The sequence below is a fragment of the Rhea pennata genome, chromosome 2, assembly GCF_028389875.1.
Source record: "Rhea pennata isolate bPtePen1 chromosome 2, bPtePen1.pri, whole genome shotgun sequence".
Classification (NCBI taxonomy): Eukaryota; Metazoa; Chordata; class Aves; order Rheiformes; family Rheidae; genus Rhea; species Rhea pennata.
Window position 1 is genome coordinate 51,322,625 of NC_084664.1, and position 13,609 is coordinate 51,336,233.

Below are 13,609 nucleotides of genomic sequence, written 5' to 3' on the forward strand. Positions count from 1 at the left end.
TGAATTCACTAAATGCATTAATAAAGATGAAGACAAATGCAAATATAAAAATGAGATGACTATTTTTTTGCAGCCAGTGTGAAAAATGTCATTTGAATTGCCCTTTCAGATTGTAAAGCAAACGATCAAGCCCCCGGGAAAGAGTTGTCAATTCAGTGCAGATTTTTGGGGGCAGAGGGTGTTAAGGGATTTTGGGTTTTTTTTGTTTTGTTTTGTTTGTTTGTTTTTTTCTTTGTGAGATTTTTGTATACTGTACTCAAAAATAATTAGACTTTGGATAGTTTTGCTATGTGTCATTTTTTCCCCCTTTCAGGAGAAAAGAAGTAAAGGGGACATTTCCATAATAATAGGATAGATTTAGCTTCTAGAGTATAAATCATCATGTCCTGTTAGCCAGTTGGGGACTTTCCTAATCATGAGCACTTTGCATTCTAATACTAATTGGACAGACTTTTGTGAAGCTATGTGGTTGAGATGGGGACTTCTTTACATCAGATATATGGTATAATACAGTGTACTTTGAGGGTGGCATCTGCAGGAGTCATGCTTGAATAAGGAAATGCATAAAGATGCTTGCTCTTTCCAGGGCGTTATTGGTTTCACTGTGGTTCAAGATAGGAGCCTAGCTATCTTCCATAATATTTTTGGATGTGGTAGTATAACTGAGCAGTCGGTACACAAATGTACTCCAGAATGAGAATGAAGAAAACCCTAATGATGTGTGCGCTGGTTAGTTTTGAATAGTGTTCTCCCTGTTTTGCCACTCTGGCTTGCTCCCTCCCCTTGCCATTAGCTGTATACTGTATACTTCAATAGCTGTATACTGTTTCCTGTCATCACCCCCTGTCCAGATGCTTTGTGTCCAGATGCTTGGTCTTTTCAGTGTCTTTTGGGAGGTTCTGTATCAACTCAATGAAAGTAAGGGTGATTTGTTCTTCCTGTTCTTCCCTTTTATTCTCACCACCTGTTGTCTCCTTCCCCCCTTCCCCACCAATGCCAAAGTTTCTCAGTTTAATTTTTCCAATAAGAAGGTAAGTTTGGACTGGTTGACTTTTTAGATGCCAAATTTGACAAACTTTAAAATGTTTTCAATTTTTTTGGTATCTATGTCTTTGAAATCAAGTGCATTTAGTCTATTTCCTGTTAGACACTTTAATCATTAATTACCTTTGAAAACTCTGGCTGATGTGGATTCAGATTGTAGTTGCCCTTCCTTCATCTCATCTTGAATTCTTTTTTGATTATTAAAATCCTTCTACTGTTACAGGTCTTTCTGTGAAAAAATTTGCTTTCATTGGTTGAGTTCTGGAAATAACTCAGCTTGCATTTTCTTCCCAGCTTCCTGCACCATTAAATGAATTATGGCTCCCCTAGAGAACATTTCAGTGTTTTTCTTTTTTTTTTTTTTTTTTCTTTTTTCCTGAGAGGGAAGGATGAAGATCAGTCAGAATGTCCTAGCTGTTCTCTCTCAAATAACCACGGTCTGGAATCAGTCTTTAAATATGCTTTTCAGAAAGCTTGCAAGCATTGAGATTCCATAAAATGTATGATGATTTTAAATGAAGAAACAGTCTCCTGCACTCATAGGAAATTAGATCCTTATATTCTTACTCTATTTGTTTTGGATGTAAACTTACATTTCCTACTTCAGGTTTCAGGTTTCCAGTGGCACAGAGAGAATGCTGCTATTCTAAGAGTCATGCAGCCCCACTCAATGAGAGCTCTCAGGAAGGTATTGGCATTACAAGATAAAATCAAATAGCACTCTGAACATCAAGCATATACTTTAGAATAGAAATCTATTTCTATAAAATACTTTCTGGTACCATATTTTTAACATCAACTAAGACTACTATTGGATTTAATGTCCATTTATGTTTGACCTAGGTAAACTGTTCTAGCTTGAATTGTCTGAACCCTGTCTGAATTGTAAATGCTTTTCTACATATATGAAAATCAGGAATCTGGATGAGTTAGTTCTTGCATAGAGTCACAGCTGGGAGCAGAAGTAAAGATTAAAAGAAATGAGCAGAATTTCTAGTTCTGTAACCATCTGGAGACAGATTTGCATAACACAGTGCCAGTCATATATATTAAATAGGTCTATTTTAACCCCTGGCCAATGGAGCCACTAGATACAACAGTGGTAGAAAGGTATGTGAGATGAAGCGTGGCTCATCATGGCCTCCCTCACCACCTCCCTCCCTTCTGAAGGCTCCTAAAACTGGAGCCGAGGTCTGCTGGGAGGAGGAAAGGCCACACCAAAGAAGTGTGTGCCATGAAGCTTCTCCAAAGCTTCCTCTAGTTTTGTTTCCTCACCAAAGCTTCCAATGCATTTATACCCGTTAAGAGTGTGTTTGAAAGCCCTCATGAAATTGTTACTATTTACCAGCAGATGCAGCAGCTTATAAATCTCCCAGAACACAGCATTTGAAAGAGAAGTAGAAAGTTGAATTGAAAACATTGCCCTTCCTGGAGTGGTAGGCCTTGCTGGTGTGCCAGACAAAGCTTTTATTTAATCTCTTATAAAAAGAATATATATATTTTTTAAAACAAACTTCTACCTAACAGATTTATTTAAAATTAATCTTTGTGCTCCTATATTATCACCGTTTCCTGAAGTAATTTTTTTTTTTTAGTAGGCATCTTTTTCATATTGGTTTCTGACATTCAAATTGACTTATGTTGAGTAAAGGGGACTTGTGTTAAGTAATAAGTTAAACAGATCTGAAAAGAAAATGGAATATTTCTCTATGAGAAATTTAAAACCGTAGTAGTCATTAAATTGTCAAATAGTGAAAAATATCATTCTTCCCCTAGGAAGTCTTTCACCAAGCTTAAAATATTATTTTATTGTATATTTCTTTTAACGTGGAATAAAGTTTTAATTTAACTAAAGATTACTAAAAATACTAACAATACCTCTCTGGTTTACAAAACTTGAAACAAAATGATACTTGTTGTGATAAAGAACTAAAGTTCTTACTTAAAAATGTTTCTTGTGCAAAACCAGACTTTGTTTTTTTTTCTTGTTTCTAGAATTGATACTTTCCTGTAGGGAAAAAAATCATTTAGACAAAAATGAATATTGGCAAGCAGATTATTTGACAGCTCTAGGCTTAACTCTCCACTGATTATGAACGTGAAGTTAAAAATAGGAGTGGTGAATACAGTTTGAAAATTAACCAAAGTTTGTTTTTTCTGGTATGACTGTAAAAGACTTTATCCAGTATGCAGTGCTCTTGAAATACCTTGTTCCTTATTTCCTGCCCTTACTGTCTACATTGCTGGCCAGCAGAACCTAAGCCATGACATTCATTATGAATGTGCAGCATACTGAAGTTGTAGCTTGGATAGCTAGGAGCAGTCTGCTTCTTCACAGCTGGAGCTAGGTACACCTCAGCTGTGGTTGCAGACCTTGTAAGAGTTAATTCTCTTGAGCCTGTCATTTTATTTATTTATTTATTTACCCACTGTTTTAGGAGTAAAGAGCTTTAGGAGTGGATTGGTGCTCTAAGTCCTGGCTTTAGCAGCGAATTATGCCAAAAAAAAGGAAAAGAGCAACGTAGTATTAGCTGTGTGACTCGCCGATAAAGCATATGCATTTTCATTGCAATCCTGCTGTCCTGTGTTACAAGCTGCTCTCGTTAAGTGTAATGAGGCTCATCTAAAAGTCTTCATAATCTTTCGATACATTATGAAACCCTGGTTACTCATGAACAATTTCTGGGTGTGTATTTGAGGTCAACATAGCATGCAAGTAATTTAATTAGTGCATCATGTCCGGTTGTACTTGCTTATATTGTTTTAATTAGAATGGTAATTGAGAACTGAGCGGATATTTTTTTTGTCTTGCATTTGTAATTGCCTAAATCTATTTGTTGTTGTAATTACTCCTTGCCCTACAACATCTACCACCCCTCCTTTATTTATTATTAAATTAAGAAAACGTAAAGAGGCGATACAGCTATTGCATAAAGGCTTACTTGTTTGAGTCTGACGAGGTCCGATCGTGTAATTGGATGATCATCAGAGATGAGTGAGATGGAGTCTTGCTTGTGATCTCCACTCCTCTTCTGTCATGCTGCATCTTTGGTCTAGATTCTCCAATGCAAAACCAATACAACAGCAGAGAGGGAAACACCCTTGGCCTCTTTCAATTACTGCACGTGCTTTTGTCTGACAGGTAGTCATCTCATCAAGCACCGTGTACTTTAAATACTAGCTGTAACCTCTTTAACTGTACTGACTGCAGTATCTTGGAGAGAATTTTGTCATTTCCAAGTCAAGACTTCAGTGCTGTGGGGGAGAAGGTGGAATGGAGACTGAAAATACAGTTTTTATTGCAAATTTGCAAATAGATGCAACCCACCTCAGAATTTGCATTTAACATTTGAACACATAAGAGCTAATAATAATTTCTGTTGCAGTGTAACATCTGTTAGAAAATCACATCTTGAATTAATGGGGAACTGAAAGCAATTAGCTAAAGGTTACAAACTAATTAGTTTGTACTAATAATGTTATTAAACTAGTCCTTCCATATCTTAAATTACAGCCAATTTCCAGAATAAAACTATATTATTTTAAGAGACCTCAAAATTTTGCTTTGGAGAAAAATAGAATCAATGGAAAAACACTTGCAAAACTTGAGAAATTACATTGAACTGGTCTAGGGGTATAAGTTTATTTTTTAAAAAATCCATTTTGGATTTGAGTCTTTTTTTTGTCTCACATGAGGTCAGAAAAGATTGTTTTCAGTCTTCATACTATCCATATAGTGAAATCTTCTCGCAAACGAAAGCAGTAGCTTTAATTGAATGAGGTTCATTATAACTGCAATAAGTTACTAGCTTTTTTGTAAATAGTATTGAAACCAGCTTATTTCCTTTGACTTCAATGTCTGCAGCAGACACATTCCTGCTCTCAGCCAGGTAAAAGAATGTATTTTGCCATTGGTGAATATCCCATGGCTGCAGATGTTAAAATGGGCCGTTTTTTTGAAAAGGTTCAGTGTGCAGGTATTTCTTGAATATTTAGAAGCCTCTCTGAGAACTGAAGGTTTTTGGTGGACAAGTGGATATTTGGCAGGTGTGATGAAGAAATTCATTCAGAGTTGCAAGGAATTTGCTGCTGACAGGACTGCTCTATCTGGAAATAAATGTTCTCTGAGAAATGGAACTAACAAAGACAATTAAAAAAATAATTTTGTTCTGTTTTTTGGGGTGAGGTTAGGGCTTTTTGGCTTTTTTTTTTTTTTTTTTTTTTTTTTTTTTTTTTTTTTGGGGGGGGGGGGGGGGCCTGGGGGTTATTTGGTTTGTTGAGGGGAGCTGGGGATTTTGTAGGGGGGGGATTTTTTAAAACTTGTGGTTGGATTCTTTGTAGTCTAACAGGCGGTGAACTTGCAGCTTTCCTGTGGTTAGGCCACTCATCAGCTCTCTCTTGTGTAAATTCTCTAGTGGCAAATAAGTGGTGAGCTTACTCTTCAACCTTTTCCTCTGGCAAGGGCAGTAATAATCTGTGGCTCATTTATCTACTTGCTTGATTTCAGAAAATATGTAGAAACTCAGTATCTCCTGAGAAAATTGTAGCTTGGCCAAAGTTTATTATAAGTCAGTCAATGGATTCAAAAATCAGGGAGGGAGGGAAAAAGCAGCACCTATATATATGATGCATGAATGCATAAAGTTTGTTTCTTTAAAGGTTAGTCTAAAATCCTCATTAAGAGCTAATACAGATTTTCCTTGAACCAGTACATTCGAGTCCTATGTTAAAGTTGTTGCTCTTGATGTTCCAGTACAGCTGGATGGATGTGGTTTGGTGGGGGATGAGCTAACCTTTTCATAGTAGGGGTTCCAAGGTCCTACTAAAGGTCCACTTTTGTTTTTTGTGCATTTGAATTAAATAAGGTGTGTTTTAAATGAACAAACCATTTAATAATGCTTTGCAAGTGTTTCAGAATAAAACTGTCTGGTGTTGTCCTGGGGCCTAGTGAAATCCTACCACAGCAACCTCTGCTGTACCCATGGTGTGTTTTTTTTTTATTTTATTTTATTTACTAAAGACAATTTTGATAATTTAACACTAGGAATAAAATGCATGCAAGAAAGTGAACAACCATACTTCATGCACATTGCTGTATTTATTTCTCATTTATCAAGTTCCATTCCTTTGTCTGCTCTGCTCTCAAATCTGCAGCTGTACGTGGCAGGCTTATGTTCACTGCGAATGCGTCGGTTGCTGCTCTGCAAGGCCTGTTACGGTGAGGTACCTAACGCAGGCCGTAGAGCTGAGTGGGCTGTTTGATTAGCAACTTTTGAAATATCTGCAACTTTCTATCCAGAACTTCTAAATGGTTTAGTTGGCTAGAAAAAGCAGTTCTGGCACCTTTGTAGAGAATATTGTGTTTATTAATAGTCTCCCCTTTGGTTTTTTTTTTGTTTGTTTGTTTGTTTGTTTGTATTTTTCATGAAGGGGTGCTCTAGTCCCATCTGTGCAGCAGTTACTGCTGCATTAACTCCCTTGTTTGTAACAAAATTGGGTTATTTTTTTTTAGCATTGGAAGAAGAAACGTAACCTTGAAGAAAGGGGAGGATCAGGATGCTTTCATGGAGTTTCTGACACGGGTTGGTCAATGTAAAGCACTATAAATGTAGCGTACAGGGATCTTGGAGGCAACTTCTCAACTTTTCAGCAAGAATCTTTTCCTTTTTTAGCCATAGCTGCTAATCCTTTGTTTAGCTGTGGGTTGTAGTCCCTTAAAATCGAGGCAGCTACCCTGGCAGCGTTCCTGGCTTCGGTTACACCTTTCCTGTTACCAGACAGGCCACAATGAGATGGGGACCAGCAAAAGCCCGTGGGCCCCCTCTGCAAACCTGCAGCAAACGGGTCGTGCCCTCCCTTCCTGGGGGCTGGAGCCGCTCCGTTTCCAGAGCTGTTGTTCTGGCACATTTCATGCACGCAAAAGTTAGCTCAAAACAAAGCTTAAAGCAGTAGAAAATTGTTTTAGCTTTATTCCCTGGAGCTCCCTTTACACATGTGCTCACAGAGTTCTGCTTTTTTTCCCTCATTGCCCCAAGCCCCCCGTATGTGTCTGCTGTCTGCCTCATTGCCACCCTCTCGTGTGAGTCAGCGATCTGGGAGGTAAGGACATTATAGCAATTTTTCTTGCTCCTGTTCGGAAAAGAAGCCTGCTTCTGTGACACCGAGAATAAAGCTGCTTTCCTAAGCTTTTCCTAAAACATACACATTGCACTCAGTGTGATATTTGCTTTTTATTGGCACCATTCAGTGTTTTGTTCCAGTGCCCTTCCAATTATTACTGTATATTAATTTTGATTAGACAGGAGGCTGCTTTGTGAGTCTTGACTTCCTGCCAGTACAATCAAGTGTGAGCCATGGGAATGAAAAGCAAATGTTACTTTCAAAACCTCGTGAGGAATATATTACTTATAATTCACACTAAATATATATATTTTAAAAAGAATATCTTTGTAAGTAGACCAGGAATTAAAATAAGACATCTACCCTACCCTAAAATGGGGAAGAATATATGAAAACACTGTATCTGTGTAAACTATTTTTGTTTTATTTTTATATTTTCAATACTCAACCTTTGTATTCTTTTAATTTTTAATCAGCTGCTCCTTGAATGGATCAACAGCTGCTATATAATTCAAAGGAGCAGAATCAATGGCTTAAGTTCCCAAACTATTTATTGCAAAATATACAAGAAGGAATTTGAGTGGGAATATGTTCAGGCAAGTTCTGTGGTCTGTGCTATGCCAGAATGGATGATCTCAGTGTTCTCTGCTCTTGTTTCTGTGAGTCTATGAACTCTGATTGCAAGGTTAACTCTTGGGTCTTACAAAAATGGAATTACAGTACTTGTATAGACCTTTTGGGGGGTCCAAAAAATTTGATTCCTTCCCTCCGCCCTTTCCTTTCCCTTTTCTTGCTCTGCTTATTTTTCTGGCTGAAGCGATTGTCCTTCCTTGTCCTCTTGTTCACCTCACTCCCTTCTCTGGCTGGAGACTATTGACTTGTCATCATACATTACTTACTGTTGAGAGGATAAGTCCTATGTCCCTGCTGTACATAGCTCAGTCAGCAGCAGGTGCTGGAAGAGCAAAGCATGTCAATATTTCGTGTATTTAAAATCAAACACATTGACTCACATATGGTTGCTCCAAGGAGCACTATATATGAGTCTATTTTCTTTACGTAGGTGTGCTAAGCTGCTATTACTAATGTGCCACCAATCTAGCAATATAAATGTAAGTAAACAGCATGATGAAGTAGTATTAACTAGGTTATAAAGCGAACTACCTGAAAATTAGGAAATGCCAGATTTATATTTTTGGATGGAACCTGACTCTTGCATATATCCTTATGACAGGAAAATCAGGTATGATCATTGAATTATAGAATGCGTCATGAGGTATGTGCACAAAGGGGGGAAATTGAGGCTAGTATGAACGCTTCCTATATGTTTACTCCTGACTTTACAACTGCAGTTTTATGGTAACTTAGCTTTTTTGTGTGTAATTTAAAACCCTATTGAAGTGTGAACCTCATTCCTTAGCTCTTTACCTTTTTCATTGCTTTAATCTTTGCCATCTTTTTGAAATCTTCCATCAAATTAGCTTGATTCTGAATATTGTATCGCAGTGCAACTCTCTGAGTTACGCTCCAGAGCTAACTACTCTAATTGGGCAGGGCGAGAAGGCTTGCAGGTCAGAGCTGGTGGATGCTTGATTATGGGTTATATTTGATCTAGGAGGAATGGCTGAGACTGATTATTAGTTGTTTTTTTTCCATGTTCTCTGCTTTACAACTGTGGTATCTCCTCTCTAGATTTGCCAACACAGGGCTTGACTTAAGATCTTCATGTATCACCATTGTTCTTTGACATGCTAGCAAAAAGAGAATTACCCAAATGAAGAGGAAAGAATAATTTTCTGTAGTTCACTGCCAAATTGTAAAGGAAGACCAGGAATGGGCATCTCTGGCTAACTGACCTCCAGATTTTCTGGTCTTCTGCACTAGAACTTGGCCAAACAACAGAAAATGTTCCGGTAAGAATCTATATAACAAATATTTAGAAATTTTGGATTTAAGGGATGCTAATAGCTTCTCCTCTCAAAGAAAAAAAAAAGTTTCTTATCACAAAGATCAACATACTACAAGAAAGAAACTGGGCTGTGGGACTTGAAAGCCATTTCTAACTTTGGGTTCTAAGGGGCTGAGGTTGTTACTGATGAAGTATGTAAATATTTACCAACCCTGGGGAAAGATGAAGGCATAGTACATAGATGGTTTTGTCCACAAATTATTCTAGCTGATTCTTTGAACTGTTGATGGGCATATAGGTATGGTTTAACTATGTATTGAACAAGGTCTTAATACAGGAGAGCAAAAGGAAACTGAAACAAGAAGATATATACTATATGAAAATCATTCTTCTAAGAAATAAAATGAAATCCTCCTGAGAATTTCCTAGATTTATAGAGCTAGATTTTTGTCTCTATCATTTTATATATTCCAAAATAAAATGACTTCAGTGGAGCTGTTTCCAATTTTAAACAGATTAGAAATAGTTAAATTCGATGCCTTATTTAATAGGGAGGATATGTTACTGCCTTTTATTTAAGAAAGAAAAAACCTCTCCCACTAGTTTTTAAGTTACTATTTCCTAATGACATTTCTGACATGCAAACTAGAAAAGAGTCTATTTTCATTTCCAAAACAACCATTGCAAGACTCTGCATAAAACTCACAACATACTTGCTTAGAAAACAACTCTGCCAGTTAATGTAACACTTGTGAAGTAAAAGGTAGATCAAGCCTGACACTCATATTGATTTTTGAAATATATCCTAATTTAGAACAAAAATATTCACTCCTCTTCCTCTTTCTCCCTTTCCCTATCCCTGCTTTTGATCTGCTTAGCTCCTGTGGGTTTGGGAGCATGATGCTTAAACAGAGGTTGAGAACCTGAAGGACACTTACCACAACATCAGTAGTGTTTATGCTTATGAAACAAAACTTCCTAGCTTTGTTTATACTGCACAACTCCAAAAGATAACAGAAGCCAGGTAATCCTCTGTACTATGGACTGAGAGAAGAAGGCATATGCTAGACCTTTCAAATCAGTATAATAAACAGGAGATAGACGTGAATGAACAAAGCAATAGAGGCTTCATAGGAATGATGTGCTTTTAGGAAGATTTTTAAAGGCGTCTTTTAGGGTAGTTGTTTATCTTAGGTCTTCTCCATTCCCTGAACAATGGGTGTCAGTGCTATTTCTGCCTAGATACGTTTGTCAGCTGAAAGCTCCCATCTATAGTTTCTACCCAACTGCAAAACCTACAAATGTATTTAATCTCTCTAAATCCTTTCACTGTACCAGAGAACATCAGCTCTCTGTCACCAGCCTGCTCTTGACTTTCAAAAGAGATTTATTTTACCACCATCGATAGGAGCGGTGTGTCTGATGTTAGATGTTGGCAGGCATATTGAACTAACTTTGAGTGTGCAGAATTTTATTTAATTTCCTCTGAGTAACAAGTGTTTCTGTAAAGGGAATAAGCAAAGAAATGCTTCACATTGTTGCTAATCTTTTGTCTTATTAACAGTTGTCCAGCATTACCAAGGGATTCCTTCCCCCACAACCGCCCAGTGCCTTTTTCTAACTGGCTAAACATTGGTCTTTGTAACTTTAATTTTATAAATAGGGTTTGCAAAAATAAATGCTTGATATACAGTTGCCAGGTGTTTGTGCAACTGTGCATACCTTTTCACAGACATATAGAGACTCAGGGATTTAATTGCATATTTCTGGATGTATGACAGTATTGATTCCAGGACTTTCGGTGCTACCTGTGCAGCTTGGGCTGACCAGTGACAAGACGTTGATGTTGTTATCCTATTCTAGATTGCTGAGGTCAACTCTGTGCAACAATCTTCTTCTTAGAGATAGGGTAAGAAGTAGCCAATAAGCACATTTTTGACTGTTTTAAGGGAAATCTTCACAATGCTAAACTAACCTAGCTGAGGTAACCTAACACAATGATATATTTCTTTTGCACATTGAATATGTTCATTGAGACCAGGTACTCTGAGAATAACATGATATTCTGAAGTTTCATCAATACAGCAGATTGTATTGTGATACAAACCATGACTCTCCATAGCCAACATTTTACATAGCAGCAGCCAGTAGCTGCCTAAGTAGCAGGGTTTCTGCTACCGCCATACACATCCACAAATCATTTTGGGAAGAGTGAACAGCTTGACAGTTATACTATGCCTGGAGTCCTAAAAGTATGAAGTCATCTTCCTATGTGCCTTGTCTGGAAGGTGTGCTCAGTGTACATCTAAAACACAGTGACCAGACTGAGCCATTTTTATTAAAAAGTACAGCTAGAGGAGGATATTTCCTTTTCCTATATAGTAGTTCAGTGGTTACTGTACATGCCCAGAACATGGGAGACTGGTGTCAGTTCAATCCTGCAGCTGATGTGATTCAAACTCTCATCTCAGAAAACTGTTCTGAAAGGGGATATTAGCCAATAGTTTTCAAAATAGGGACTATAGCAGCCAGGTTTACTAAGTTAGTTGAGTATATTCAAGCAGAAAAAAAGCTATAACCTGCCTCAATATTGAACCTATTCACTATGCTTCTGGTAACTTAGGTGTCTACTAGCTTGGAAATATCTTCACTATGCTCCTAGTAGCCCATACTTAGATTTTGAAACTCAGGAAAAGGCCAGACTTTTAAAATACTTCCTTCTTAGTAGTGTGTCAGAGTAACTGCTTTCATTGGCTTTTTGTGAGTAGACTCTGAATTAAGCCCCAAATGTATCTTCAGAATGAAGTGCAGTTTCCTGTGAGGGAATCTGAGCTGGTTCAAAACAGCCTAGGTCAAATCCTAGAAGGAGACTTTAACAAGCAGATCAGTGTGACCCACAGCTGTATCCCTACCATTTCTGGCATTGACCTAAAGCTGGTTCAAATACTTCAGTGTGTTCTTTCTGAATCAGGCCAGCCTCTCATGCATTACATAGTCTGAGGTTAGGACTTTGCCTCAGATTTCTACTGCAAGAACATTCCCCTCAAGGTTAGACACTGTAACACTGTCCCTTTGTGCAATACAGTCTGTTGAGGCTCCAGCATACCATGTCCCTAAAAGTAGAAGACTTTTAATCAGAACTGGTAACTGAGTTTATCTCTAATTGAGACATAGTGCTCAGCACAAGGGACCATAAGTAAATCTTTAATGAAAATTGCAAATAGTTTACTTTTCCAATGGATATGAATCTTTTCTCTCTGAAGGATTCCCTGGAAGATTTTGGACTTAAATGAAGAAAAGGGGGTCTTTAGAACAATTTCAAATTAATTCAACAAACAAACTTAAGCTTGACCTCACTTGACAGCAAGTCTCATCCAGGCTCTTGACCTTCTGAGTTCACAAAGTCTTTTTCTGCTGCCATCAACTCTGTTCAAAAAGGTGGACACCTTTTTAAGAAATGGTCTCAGACTAGCTAGCTGGTAGTATGATAGCCTTGAAATCTGCACCTAACAGTGAGTTCAGTTCTTTGAAAGTTGTGTACTGGTTTTCTCTTCTTCTTCATTTAGGAGAATTAGTTCTAATTCTTTGAGCGTCCTACATATCAGCATTTTCTCAGCATGCCTGTGCTGTGCATGTTATGCAAAAATGCCTGAGACTGTGTGAGTCAAAGCAGCAAAGTGCCTGTGGACTGGTGCAGTGACATGTGAGATATAAACTGGTGCTGAAATAGTTATACATATGTTCTGTTGTTGGTATCTTTCAGCAGTACTTCTTTGCTTGGCACTTTGCAATGCAAGGGTACAGTTGCGGTGTTTTAGGAACTAGGGTGGTCTGAGCTAGCTCTCATGCCTCTTTCCCGTGGTCTGCCTTTGCAGTGTAGCTGTGTTATGTAGGATCTATGTATGGATTGCCTTACCTCCTAATTGAACTTTAAAAGTAGTAGTAAATTTAAGCCTTGACTTCTCTAAACTTCTCTCGCTTGAATCCAAAACCACCCATGTTTGTGCAGACAAACAAATATATGGGGAAAATTCTCAGGCCCTTTTAAGAATCAGGGCCATGTGATGGCTGTGGAGTTAAGGTACAATACAGGGATCAGATTTAATAATGCTGTTGCTCTGACAGTTGGATGCATCGTTTTTGGTTCTCAGAATACTGCAATGAAAAGTTTATCCTTGAAATGACAGATCTCTGAAATATTAAAATCCTCGTATGTTGGCTGGTGTCCTCAGATAACCCAGCCAGCTGGCAGAGAACAACTCAAGGAAAATCTTAGACCTTTTCTCTCTTCACTGAGGAAGGTTGGCATATATTCATGCATGAGCACATATACAAGAATTTGCTTAGAAATGCAATTTCTGTATTGGTTGATAAAAGCTCCTGGATTTCCAAATTTGTTTTTCTATCTTTGTATGAATATTAGAAATACTGGCTCCTCAGCAATGTAGTTAGGTGATAATAAGGTTATCCTTTGTATGTAGCAACACCTAGCTCAAAAAGATCCACCAATCTCGATTTTTAACAAATGATTGAATT